Source organism: Pelophylax lessonae, assembly GCF_965119305.1.
Source record: "Pelophylax lessonae genome assembly, chromosome: 11".
NCBI classification, from domain to species: Eukaryota; Metazoa; Chordata; class Amphibia; order Anura; family Ranidae; genus Pelophylax; species Pelophylax lessonae.
Genome location: NC_138778.1, coordinates 213736454 through 213750595, shown reverse-complemented (window position 1 = coordinate 213750595; position 14142 = coordinate 213736454). Strand labels below are relative to the sequence as shown.

The following is a 14142-nucleotide window of genomic DNA, read 5'->3' as shown; positions in this document are numbered from 1 at the left end:
TCCGCAAACGGATGGGATGAAAAACGGACATACGGAACGCCCGTGTGAAAGAGCCCAAAGTGGTCCTAAAGCCTCAATGTTTTTTTTTTTTTTTTTTTACCTTAATGCATCAAGATAAAAAAAACCTGTGCTGCAGGAGCACAGGTACAGCTGAACTCGCATGATTTCAAGCCAGCATTTTAGTCCAACTTTGCGGGCGATTTCACAGACATCTGTGCAGGTCCATGCACAGATGTCTATTGAAATGCCCCCTGGAGTCGCCAAAAGTAGTACAGAGACTACTTCTGGAAACCGGTGCGGTGCTGCAAAGTCGGCGTCGTACCAATTCGCACATTGCGATTGCCAACAATTGGCTCCGATATGACCTGTCAAATTAGAGCAATGTGAACATGGGCTAAGAAAAATATCCTAGCGGCCATTCAAAAGGGGGCCCTTACCTGTTTTTGGAAGTGGTCTATGTGCTGTAAAGACTGGGTATGATTTTATTATGCCACAACTTTTTCAAGTTAAGAGGCCCCTTTCACACGGGCGGTGTGCCCCGACGGACACCGTTTTGCTCACCGGAGATCAATTCACCAAACCCGCTGAGCAGCCGGATGACAGCTCCATCGTCGCTTACTTTGTAGATATGGAGCTGTCAGATCCCCGCTCTCCTCTATGGGAGATCGGATGAAAATGGACCGCCTGTCCCTTTTTAGCCAATTAGATCCTCCAGACCAGGGGTCTTCAAACTATGGCCATCCAGTGGTTCAGGAACTACAATTCCCATCATGCCTAGTCATGTCTGTGGATGTCAGAGTTTTACAATGCCTCATGGGATGTGTAGTTCTGAAACAGCTGGAGGGCCGTAGTTTGAGGACCCCTGCTCCAGACGGATGGAAAAATAGGGTTTCCATACAGACAGGATCGGATAGCAGCGGATGTCAGTGGAGATATCTCCACTGCCCCATAGGGCTGCCTGAAAAACTGGCAGGCGGGCCAGATCGGAAAGCCCGTGTCAAAGGGACCTAAGGGCAAAATAGGGAGGAAGGGTACAACATGCTCCTTAACTTCATTAATTTGTATGCCAAGAGTGGTACAGTGAAAAAAAAAAAAAAAAAAAGTGTGCATCCATGCGGCAGGTAAGGGAGATAAACGCACAAGAAGCTACCTGAACTGCTGATGCCATGACAGGGACACGTTCCTCCACCTACACAAGCCTTCCTACAACCCCCCCCCCCCCCCCCAGTATGTGCTTGAATCTTAGGCAGGGTTATAAAATGACAAAGGTTTATTGGATCCTATACAGGTTACTGCCTGCCCTTCAAAAGGGTTCCCTTCCTAGCCATCCACAGAAGACGACACAGAGAATCCTCACCAACAGAATATCAACTTTAATCTGGGATCAAGTGAGGGATCAATCACTTAAAGAAAGAAAATAAATAATCCAACAATTCCGGGTATTCTGGTTCCCTTCCACACTCCAAAAGACATGCTGGTAGGTTAATTGGCTCTGCTCTAAATTGGCCCTAGCATGGAGGAGAGGGACCTTGGCTTGTAAGCTACTGAGGGCGGGGACGGATGTATACAATATATATGTAAAGCGCTGCGTAAATGGACGACGCTATACAAATACCTGTAATAATAATAGCAACCTATTCATTCATAAAGAAAAGGGAGCACTGCAGTCATTGATTGTATCTTTTTTCAGTGCAGGATTTTAAATCCAACCAACAAAGATGGCTGGTCATTCAAAGGGTCCTTTCAAATGGGTCCCCTTCTGATTGGTCTGCTGATCGGGCCAATGACAGTTCTTTGTCCGCTCAGTTTAGGCAGACCAGACACAGACAGACGCCGCTCAACTCTTTAGGCAGCCGGGTGTTAAAGCGGTTATATACCCCAACAAAAAAAATGCCAGAATGGCATAATGTGCTAGTATGCATAGCACATTACAAAATACTTACCTTAGAACGAACACCACTGAGGGTGCCAACATGTTCCCCGGGTGTTTCTTCCGGGTTCGCGAGCTCCGGTGCTGTGAGTGGCCTGGGCGGCGATGACGTCATTCCCACGCATGTGTGTGGAATCACTTAGTTCCAGCAAGACGCTCTGATGTTCTGGCACAATATGGTGGACATTTCAGAGCGCATGCACTGCTGACGTCAGCGGCTGCATGCAGGGTGAATATCTCCTAAACTGTGCAGGTTTAGGACCTATTCATTTTACCTACAGATAAGCCTTATACATGTCGCTTGGTCCATAGCTGCACCGGCTTTAGATATACATGTTCAGGGTTTGCTCCCCCAACTTTTTGCTTGTTTATTATGTATTCGGTCTGACCAGACTTATGAGGTTGAGCACCCCACCCCCCCACACACACCTGTACTCTATCAGAGTCCACCATCAAGTAGATACAGGAGGAGTCCTTTGTAGTGCATTAGCACATCCATCCCAGCAAGGAATGTTGTCTCCAAGGGTTAGAGAGGCTGGATTCACCCCTTTTCTATGGATAGTGTAACCCACTGATAATGGGGTATGGTGGGACTAAACCGCCATTTTTATTTATGGATTGTCTCCACATTTGATACTCATTTCTTTTGCATGTGTGCGCTATTCTTTTTTAATATACATGTTGCTTGGTCCATAGCTGCACCGGCTTTAGATATACATGTTCAGGGTTTGCTCCCCCAATTTTTTGCTTGTTTATTAAGCCTTATCATAGGCTTAACTGTAGGTCAAAGAAGGTAAAAAGAAGAAAGCGGTAGTATACTCCGCTTTTTAACTTACCTACAGGTAAGCCTATAATAAGACCTATAATAAGGCTTACCTGTAGGTAAAATTAATATCTCCTAATCCTGACACCAGCGGCGCATTCACTCTGAAGGTCTACAGAGCTCCTTTCCGTAAAGTGAACTCCCGCGTCATCGCAGCTCCGGCCACTCACAGCGCCGGAGTCACCGAATCCAGAAGAGACGCAGAGGGAACATGACAGCTCCCTTAGCAGTGCCCGGGTGATCGTGTCGGGGCTTCGTTCTAAGGCAAGTATTTCATAATGTGCTAGTATGCGATGCATACTAGCACATTAACGCCATTGTCTTGCAGGGGTTTTTTGTACTCAGGGGATACTACCGCTTTAACAGACTCCATTGTCGTCCTCCATTTTATTTTAACAGGCCTGAGGCTGCATTCACATGTCAGCGTATGATCGCGGGCAGAACCGCCGCGGTTCCGCCAGCGATTCAGAGATTTATTGCAAATCGCGGGACGCGTAGCGTTGCCCGTTGATTTGTAATAGCCCCCCAAATGCCGAGCGATGTTGCCGCGATTTACGCCCGCCGAATCGCGGCAACATCGCGCAAACAAAATCGCGGCACGCAATACGCTCCAAAGAAGCTCTTGTACTTTTTTGGAGCGTATTGCGTCCCGCGATTTTGTTTGCGCGATGTTGCCGCGATTCGGCGGGCGTAAATCGCGGCAACATCGCTCGGCGTTTGGGGGGCTATTGCAAATCAACGGGCAACGCTAGGCGTCCCGCGATTTGCAATAAATCTCCGAATCGCGGGGCGGAACCGCGTCGGTTCTGCCCGCGATCATACGCTGACATGTGAATGCAGCCTGAACAGACCAGGGGGTAGGCAGGTGTAAACGGACACAAATCCATTTACACCGGCTGGTCCATTGGAATGCATGGAACTTCTGATCAGGTCTGCCAGAAACACTGACAGGCAGACCCCATTGGATGGCTGTGTGAAGGGGCTAATGCTTATTATACGTTTATCTTGCTATATGGAATACTGCGATCTTACTTCCTGTCCCCGATGTTCGTTCCACCCACTTCCTGTTTGGAGGTCATCTCCTCAAAGCAGGCGCAGACAACAATAAAAGTCTAAGTCTCCATTCACACTAATTCGACTTGTCAGCCTGACAAGTCGTGGTCCGTTGTGTGGCACGGGAGCCGTTCTGCGACACAAGTCGCTCCGACTTAGAAAAAGGGTCCTGTACTACTTCAGGGCGACCTGCATAGACATTCATTCTGTGAATTCCGTGCAAGTCGCACTGCACGTGACTTCACAGGTCGCCCCCCCAAAGTCGTGCCGCTTCAGTGTGAATGCGGTCTAACAGATGATGAACTATTCCATAAAAAAACAAAAATAAATAAATAAATAAAACAACATTTGGACTGGGAGGGGAACTTCAGCAATGTCTACAAGTAAAAGTCAAACAGATACAATGTTGTGGGTAACAAATCTAAAGTTACATTGTGGAGGAGATTCACTAAAACTGGAGAGAGCAAAATCCGGGGCAGCTGTGCATAGGAAGAAATCCGCTTCCAGGTTTTATTGGAATTCTGGTGAAGTCAGAGAGAAGAATGTCACATCAACCGTCATCATCACCTCCAAACTGAAATAGCGGTACTGAGGGGAGACCTGCTAGGGTGCCAATACTAAAGACAACCCCCAGAGTCTAGGGAACAGCGCCAGGTACTTTCCTGTGTATAATGCTGTAGAGGAGCGCCCTCCCCAGGAACACCGGATATCAGATGAACCAAAATATAAAAATATTGGCAGTGAGGGGTAAGGAGATGAAAACATTCCAATATGGAGCAACATATACAATGACCAACTGGGTAGGAAGCGGAGGGGTGGGTATTGGAGGGCTGATGTGCAGGGGGGGTAGGGGGTGGTGATGACAATTGATGGGTACCGTGGCAGAGGCCTAACGACAATTGATGGGCGCATGGTGGGTGGCAATTGATGGGCACGTGGGTGCGATGACAATTGATGGACATGGGGGAGGGGGTGTGATGATTGATGGGCATGGTGGGGTGTGACAGGGGGGGGTGACGACAATTGATGGGCACGGGGGGGGGGGGGGTTGGGGGTTTGTGACAAGGGGGGTGACGACAATTGATGGGCACAGAGATTGGGGGGTGACGACAATTGATGGGCACAGAGAGGGGGGTTGGGGTGACAACAATTGATGGGCATGGGGGTGGTGGTTTGTGACTAGGGGGGGGGTGACGACAATTGATGGGCACAGGGGGGGGTGACGATTGATAGGCAGGGGGGGAGGTTTGGGGTGCCAACAATTGATGGGCATGGGGGGGGATTTGTGACAAGGGGGGGTGATGACAATTGATGGGCACAGAGAGGGGGGGGTGACGACAATTGATGGGCACAGAGAGGGGGGGGTGACGACAATTGATGGGCACAGAGAGGGGGGGTGACAACAATTGATGGGCACAGAGAGGGGGGTGATGACAATTCATGGGCACAGAGAGGGGGGGTGATGACAATTCATGGGCACAGAGAGGGGGGGTGATGACAATTGATGGGCACAGAGAGGGGGGGTGATGACAATTGATGGGCACAGAGAGGGGGGGTGATGACAATTGATGGGCACAGAGAGGGGGGGGGTGATGACAATTGATGGGCACAGAGAGGGGGGGTGATGACGACAATTGATGGGCACAGAGGGGGGGGGGGTGACGACAATTGATGGGCACAGAGGGGGGGGGTGATGACAATTGATGGGCACAGAGAGGGGCGGGTGATGACAATTGATGGGCACAGAGAGGGGGGTGATGACAATTCATGGGCACAGAGAGGGGGGGGTGATGACAATTGATGGGCACAGAGAGGGGGGGTGATGACAATTGATGGGCACAGAGAGGGGGGGTGATGACAATTGATGGGCACAGAGAGGGGGGGGGTGATGACAATTGATGGGCACAGAGAGGGGGGGTGATGACGACAATTGATGGGCACAGAGGGGGGGGGGGTGACGACAATTGATGGGCACAGAGGGGGGGGTGATGACAATTGATGGGCACAGAGGGGGGGGTGATGACAATTGATGGGCACAGAGGGGGGGGGGTGATGACAATTGATGGGCACAGAGAGAGGGGGAGGAGTGAAGTGAAAACTGATGGGGGATGTGCTGGGTGAATATTGATGGAGGTGCTGGGTGAATATTGATGTATATATGGGGGGAGGGGATGATCAGTGAATGACTGGCGGGGCCCCCATAGTACAGCCGGTATGAGGAGCCTATGAGGTATAATGAGGGAAGACTCCGCATGAGGCGGGAGGGAGAGGTCCCCAGTAATCCGCGTCCCCCCACATACACAGCACAGTACAGGTAACCCGCTCCCATACCCTCCCCCGGCCCGGTTCCCGCTCCTCACCCGCTCCGGCCGTTACCTTCTACGCCTTGCTCTAGCCGGCCTCACCCGTGCTGATGTCACGCGCCTGAAGAAGAACGTGCCGTGCGCCGTGACGTCAGCTCATGAATCATTCACGCCTCGCGCTTGTTGCTAGGTGACGCTTTATCTGCCCGAACCCAGGACCCTGCCCAGCGACCACGTGACCCAACCTCGCCCTTTCCCAGTGGTCTCCTTCTGCGGCGCCATTTTACGTGAGGCGAAACGCCCGGCTTCCCGTGACCAGTCTGTCTACAGTAAAATGGAGGGCGCCTTAGAGAACTACGCAGACTGAGGACAGGTTGTAAACAGGAAAGGTGTTCCTCAGTCGTGTGCGGGGAGATGGATGTGACGGTTAACATGCAGACACTACCGCAATGAGCCGCTGGTGGGCGGGGAGCCGGGCACTGCAGAGCCACGCCTGTTCCCTCTCATACTGCAGCGCTGTAGTAGTCGCAGTCCGCCGCCAGGGGAGCCGCAGAGTCCAATGTATATATAGACACACACATTGGGGGTATATAACCTATATATAGACATATTTATAATTTAAAATATTAGTATAGTTACAATATTTTATCATTTATTATTGCTCGTTGAAGTATTATTATTTGATAAAGTATTATTCATATTATTATTATGAATACAATTTTTATTGTTAATATTTGTTATTAATACCAATGATATAAGAATTCTTTTAATTATATTTATGTAGCATTAATATTATTATTAACATTAAAAGTAGCATTAGTAATTATACCTAAATTAACGAAATAATAAAAAAATATAAATATTATATTATTATATAAAATAAATATAATTTTTTTTAATGGCAAAACATTGTTAACAGCATTATTTAATTATATTTTAATTTAATACTTGTATTTTTTTTAAGTATTATTAATAAATAATAGTATCTTTAGGTTGTTTTATTATTAAAAGTATTATTGTTTTATTATAAATATTATTACTAAAAACAATCAAATGACATTTTTTATTATATTTAAGTAGTATTTTTATTACTAAAATGTTATGATGTTGTTATATTTATTAACCACTTCACTGCCAGAAGGTTTTACCCCCTTCATGAGCAGAACATTTTTTTGCTATTTAGCATTGCACGAATTTAAATGGCAATTTCGCGGCCATGCAACACTGAACTCAAACTAAATTTATATCATTGTTTTCACAAAAATAGAGCTTTCTTTTGGTGGTATTTAATCACCACTGGGTTTATTTTTTTTATAGAAAAAAAAAAAAAAAGCAAAACATTTAACCACTGGGTCTATTTTTTTATAGAAAAAATAAATAAATAAAAAAAGCAAAACATTTTAAAAAAAAAACTTTTTTTTCTTGGTTTCGGTTATAGAATTTTGCAAATATTCTTTCTTCATAAATTTAGGCCAAAGTGTATTCTGCCACTTTTCTTTGGTGAAAATAACCCAAATCAGTGTACATTGTATAATATTTTATCTGTTGGAACGTTATACAGTCCACAAACGATGGTATATATCTGAAAATCGATCAATCCTGATGTACTGATGGCCAATCTCATTGCTTGAGACCCTAAAATGCCAGGACAGTACAAATACACCCCCCCCCCCCCCCCCCATGACTCCTTTTTGGAAAGTAGACAGTCACGGTATTTAGTAAAAGGCATGGAAGGTTTTTTGAAGATGTAATTTTTTTATCTCAATGTTATGGAAACTGTGTGAGGAAAGGAAAGTCGATTACCAGTTATCCTGTGACAGGGAACATTTAGTTCTAGTTCACACTGGTGCGATGCGGGAAATCCTGCGATTCAGTGCCGGTTCCCACTGCATCGCACACCAGTTCACATCGCACACTGGTTCGCACTGACATCTGCGAATCACTGGGGGTGTCAATGTAAAGTTAATGACAATCCCCCAGATCGGTTCACAGATCTCAGTGGGTAATGTTAAATAGTGCAGAAATTGGATCCCATAGGTGTGAACACCCATGTAAACCAATTCCAGTGCGGAACACAAAAAGGGTCCGGCACCATTTTGGTCTGAATGTGGTGTATGGCTGAATTTGCATCACACAGACATCGCATGTGATCTGCATAGCAATGTGGTGCGAATCATACGCAATGACTGTGATCGTACAAAGGTGAACCTGTTGTTACGCAGATCATCAGGGCCCTAATCATTGGTGCAGCCTCATCAGCGCGCATCGGTGCAGCCTCTTCAGCGCGCATCGGTGCAGCCTCATCAGCACGCATCGGTGCAGCCTCATCAGCGCGCATCGGTGCAGCCTCTTTAGTGCACATCGGTGCAGCCTCTTTAGCGCGCATCGGTGCAGCCTCTTTAGCGCGCATCGGTGAAGCCTCTTCAGCGCGCATCGGTGCAGCCTCTTCAGCGCGCATCGGTGCAGCCTCATCAGCGCGCATCGGTGCAGCCTCTTCAGCGCGCATCGGTGCAGCCTCATCAGCGCGCATCGGTGCAGCCTCTTCAGCGCGCATCGGTGCAGCCTCTTCAGCGGGCATAGGTGCAGCCTTTTCAGCGGGCATCGGTGCAGCCTTTTCAGCGGGCATCGGTGCAGCCTCTTCAGCGCTCATCGGTGCAGCCTCATCAGCGCGCATCGGTGCAGCCTCTTTAGTGCACATCGGTGCAGCCTCTTTAGCGCGCATCGGTGCAGCCTCTTTAGCGCGCATCGGTGAAGCCTCTTCAGCGCGCATCGGTGCAGCCTCTTCAGCGCGCATCGGTGCAGCCTCATCAGCGCGCATCGGTGCAGCCTCTTCAGCGCGCATCGGTGCAGCCTCATCAGCGCGCATCGGTGCAGCCTCATCAGCGCGCATCGGTGCAGCCTCTTCAGCGCGCATCGGTGCAGCCTCTTCAGCGGGCATAGGTGCAGCCTCTTCAGCGGGCATAGGTGCAGCCTTTTCAGCGGGCATCGGTGCAGCCTTTTCAGCGGGCATCGGTGCAGCCTCTTCAGCGCTCATCGGTGCAGCCTCATCAGCGCGCATCGGTGCAGCCTCATCAGCGCGCATCGGTGCAGCCTCATCAGCGCGCATCGGTGCAGCCTCTTCAGCGCGCATCGGTGCAGCCTCTTCAGCGCGCATCGGTGCAGCCTCATCAGCGCGCATCGGTGCAGCCTCTTCAGCGCGCATCGGTGCAGCCTCTTCAGCGCTCATCGCTGCAGCCTCTTCAGCGCTCATCGCTGCAGCCTCATCACCGCGCATCGCTGCAGCCTCATCAGCGCGCATCGGTGCAGCCTCATCAGCGCGCATCGGTGTAATCATCTTGTAGCAACTTATTCTGGCCATACACTATATGAAAAATCTGCTTAAATTCAGTCATTTGGACAGTTCGTTCGTTTTTCGGCCAGTTAATGGGCACAAATCGGTAATGGCGTTTTGGAGCCAAAAAAACAAAGCACAAGTTTAGAAATTTTCTGCCGAACGAACAATATATTGAACGGTTATTGTGTGTCTCGTCCAAACTGTTTGCACTCGGCATATGTGACAAAACTAACAAAAAACTGATTTATTTATGTCCATTGAACAATTTATGTATCCTTACATGATGGCACTATTGTTTGCTTTCACAGCCGAGTGTTCGTTTTTCGAAAATGAGTTTGAACGATTTTTCGTATACAGTATGGCCAGCATTAGTTTGCTTATAGAGATTTTGTGAATACAATCATTTCATGCCTTGTAATGTCTATGTGATTTATGCCATGTTCTTCCCGCCTACTATGCTCTGTATTGCATCTCTTTGTTCGGTGATGTGCCCTTTCTTAAATAAAGAATTAGAAAAAGAATATATATATATATATATATATATATATATATATTACACGCACACATACGAAGTAGAGCTGCACTATTCTAGATTCTTGCTTGAAATAAAGATCACAATTCTCTGACAAATCTCGGCGTAACATCTTTTACATTATACAAAACAATTGGGCTAACTTTACTGTTTATTTTTTTTTTTAAATTCATTAAAAGTTCCCCAAAAAACTGTGTTTAAAAGACTTCTGCGCAAATATAGTGTGACATAAAAGATTGCAACGATCACCATTTTATTCTCTAGGGTCTCTGAAAATAAAAAATTATATATATATATATAATGTTTGGGTGTTCTAAGTAATTTTCTACTGATTTTAACTTGTAAACCACAAATGTCAGAAAAAGGCTTGGTCTTTAAGAGGTTAAACTGTCCTCACTTACAGATGGAAGTTCATTCCTCTCATCTAATGGCACTTTTCCACTGCAAGTACCGGCTCGTACCGGCTCGGCTCTACTCGGCCCTGCTTGGCCCGGTTTGCTTTTCCACTGCTGGTACGCATGGTATAGTGTCGGAACGGTTCGGTACGGTATAGGTTTGCTTTTCCACTAAAGTAGTACTAAAGTTAAGTGAGTGGGATAACAACGGGGTGGGTGGGATTCTCTGACCAATCAGTGGCTAGTAGTGACTACATGCAAAGGATTGTGGGATATGGTACCAGTTTGGTACCTTTTGGAACCACAATCGAGTAGGTACTGTTTTTTCAGAGCCGTACCATACCGTTCGGTTCCATGCAGTGGAAAAGCAAACCTATACCGTACCGAACCGTTCCGACCCTATACCATGCGGTTCCATGCAGTGGAAAAGCGCCAAAAAAGAGCTAAATGATACATTGTAAAACATTGTGTTTATAGTTATCTAATAATGTTGATAAACATTTACTGTAGGGGAATGTTTTTTTTTTTTTTGACAGCTGTGAGTGAGCAGAGAACAGCTCTGTATGAATGGAGGACATGCCATTTTTAGTACACCCCTCACATTTTGTAAATATTTTATTATACCTTTTCATGTGACAACACTGAAGAAATGACACTTTGCTACAATGTAAAGTAGTGAGTGTACAGCTTGTATAACAGTGTAAATTTGCTGTCCCCTCAAAATAACTCAACACACAGCCATTAATGTCTAAACCACTGGCAACAAAAGTGAGTACACCCCCAAGTGACAATGTCCAAATTGGGCCCAAAGTGTCAATATTTTGTGTGGCCACCATTATTTTCCAGCACTGCCTTAACCCTCTTGGGCATGGAGTTCATTAGAGCTTCACAGGTTGTCACTGGAGTCCTCTTCTACTCCTCCATGATGACATCACAGAGCTGGTGGATGTTAGAGACCTTGCGCTCCTCTACCTTCCGTTTGAGGATGCCCCACAGATGCTCAATAGGGTTTAGGTCTGGAGACATGCTTGGCCAGTCCATCACCTTTACCCTCAGCTTCTTTAGCAAGGCAGTGGTCATCTTGGAGGTGTTTGGGGTCATTACCATGTTGGAATACTGCCCTGCGGCCCAGTCTCTGAAGGGAGGGGATCATGCTCTGCTTCAGTATGTCACAGTACATGTTGGCATTCATGGTTCCCTCAATGAATTGTAGTTCCCCAGTGCCGGCAGCACTCATGCAACCCCAGACCATGACACTCCCACCACCATGCTTGACTGTAGGCAAGGCACACTTGTCTTTGTACTCCTTACCTGGTTGCCGCCACACACGCTTGACACCATCTGAACCAAATAAGTTTATCTTGGTGTCATCAGACCACTGGACATGGTTCCAGTAATCCATGTCCTTAGTCTGCTTGTCTTCAGCAAACTGTTTGCAGGCTTTCTTGTGCATCATCTTTAGAAGAGGCTTCTTTCTGGGATGACAGCCACGCAGACTAATTTGATGCAGTGTGCGGCGTATGGTCTGAGCACTGACAGGCTGACCCCCCACACCCCTTCAACCTCTGCAGCAATGCTTGCAGCACTCATACGTCTATTTCCCAAAGACAACCTCTGGATATGACACTGAGCACGTGCACTCAACTTCTTTGGTCGACCATGGCGAGGCCTGTTCAGAGTGGAACCTGTCCTGTTAAACCACTGTATGGTCCTGGGCACCGTGCTGCAGCTCAGTTTCAGGGTCTTGGCACACTTCTTATATCCTAGGCCATCTTTATGTAGAGCAACAATTCTTTTTTTCCGATCCTCAGAGAGTTCTTTGCCATGAGGTGCCATGTTGAACTTCCAGTGACCAGTATAAGAGAGTGAGAGCGATAACACTAAATTTAACACACCTGCTCCCCATTCACACCTAAGACCTTGTAACACTAACGAGTCACATGACACCAGGGCAGAAAAATGGGAAATTGGGCCGAATTTTGACATTTTCACTTAGGGGTGTACTCAGTGGTGTATTTAGGTTTTGTGCCTCCCTAGGCCTGACTAAACTTGTGCACCCCCTAATTTAAATATGACCCACCCCTTCCTGTTTATGACCCCTTCTGTCATCTGTAAACCACAGACCACAACCACAGTGTATCAGTGCCCATCAGTTCCCATTAGTTCAGCCTCATTACTGCCCATCAGTACAGCATATCAGTGTAGCCCCATCAGTGGCCACCAGTGCAGCCTATCAGTGCCCATTAGTGCAGCCTAAGATATTAGGACTTGGGTTTGCTGCCACTGATTGTAATTATAGGAATATTTCTAGGATGTCCATAAACATTATACAAATAAGTGAAATAATCAGTGGCAGCAAACATAAGTCCAAATATCTCATAAGATTGGAGTAATCTTACTAACCCAGTGACATATTGCGCTAGCACCTATGAGGTGAGCAGGTCCAAAATTGTATTGCTATCATATACAATTAAAAGTCTTAATTGTATATGATGCAACTCAATATGCTCGCTCATGGACAAGGATGTTTAAAGAAATTATATTATTGACATGATGCCTGCCATACCTGGGGTCGGAGGAGGGTAAGCTGAGCATTAGGCTGCCAGTTGTATTAAGTGTGGTTGGCGGCCTGCGGTCTGTTCGAATGTCCTCACCCGCTGGTATTATCATACCGGCAGGTAGCAGTGGGACCACTTTATGGGGGTGCCAGACTGATTTGCCTCCTGGACCCTGCCCTCTGGCCCACTTCGCTCCATAAGACTGGCACTATACTAAAAGTGTAGCGAAAGCCGGCGGGGACACTTTTCGTGCGGTAGCCGGGAGTAGGCTTAGTTACATAGTTAGTAAGGTTGAAAAAAGACATCAGTCCATCCAGTTCAACCTATGATGTGTATGTGTGTTTGCTTTTAACCGTACATTGTATACCCCTGTATGCTGTGGTCTTTAAGGTGCCCATCTACTAGTTTTTTGAAACTATCAATGCTCCCTGCTGATACGACTGCTTGTGGAAGAGAATTCCACATCCTTACCGCTCTTACCGTGAAGAACCCCTTACGCACTTTAAGGTTAAACCGCCTTTCCTCTAGTTTTAGTGAGTGGCCACGTGTCTTATTGTATCTCCTTTCTCTGAATAGTTTGTTCCTTATGCTCGGGTCACCAGTACAGTATTTGTACATTGATATCCTATCCCCCCTCAATCGTCTTTTCTCCACAGAGAATAAGTTCAGTGCTTGTAGTCTTTCCTCATAGCTGATGTCCTCCATTCCCCTAATTATTTTTGTTGCCCTTCTCTGGACTTTCTCCAGTTCCAGCACATCCTTCCTGAGGACCGGTGCCCAGAACTGGACAGAATACTCCAGATGTGGCCGGACCAGAGTCTTGTAGAGCGGGAGAATAATCTCTTTATTTCTGGAGTGAATCCCCTTTTTTATACATCCCAGTATTCTGTTGGCTTTGCTTGCAGCGGCTTGGCATTGCATGCCACTGCCAAGCCTGTTGTCTACCAGTACCCCCAGATCCTTTTCCATCCTAGACCTAGGCTGTTTTTTTTTTTTTTTTATTGTGCAGGGTGCAGCTTTTTTGCTGCTCCCCTCAAAAGTGCCACCCTAGACCTGGGCCTTGTCGGCCTAGGCCAAGATACAGCACTGGGTGTACTCACTTTTGTTGCCAGCGGTTTAGACATTAATGGCTGTGTGTTGAGTTATTTTGAGGGGACAGCAAATTTACACTGTTATACAAGCTGTACACTCACTACTTTACATTGTAGCAAAGT

At 47.0% G+C, this 14142-nt stretch overlaps 1 protein-coding gene across 4 annotated transcripts in view; it reads right to left on the bottom strand.

Annotated features, from left to right (window-relative positions):
* The window catches only part of MAPRE1 (microtubule associated protein RP/EB family member 1), an 83258-nt gene that overhangs the window by 40904 nt on the left and 28212 nt on the right, over positions 1–14142 (bottom strand). Inside the window, exon 1 of one of the 4 annotated variants that reach the window (XM_082271664.1) lies at positions 6183–6299. The exons of 2 other annotated variants lie outside the window; for them this stretch is intronic. The gene's annotated coding sequence lies outside the window, so the exon portion shown is untranslated. Of the gene's footprint in view, positions 1–6166; positions 6300–14142 lie in introns of those variants that run through there. One more of the 4 variants, XM_082271663.1, reaches the window with a different exon arrangement.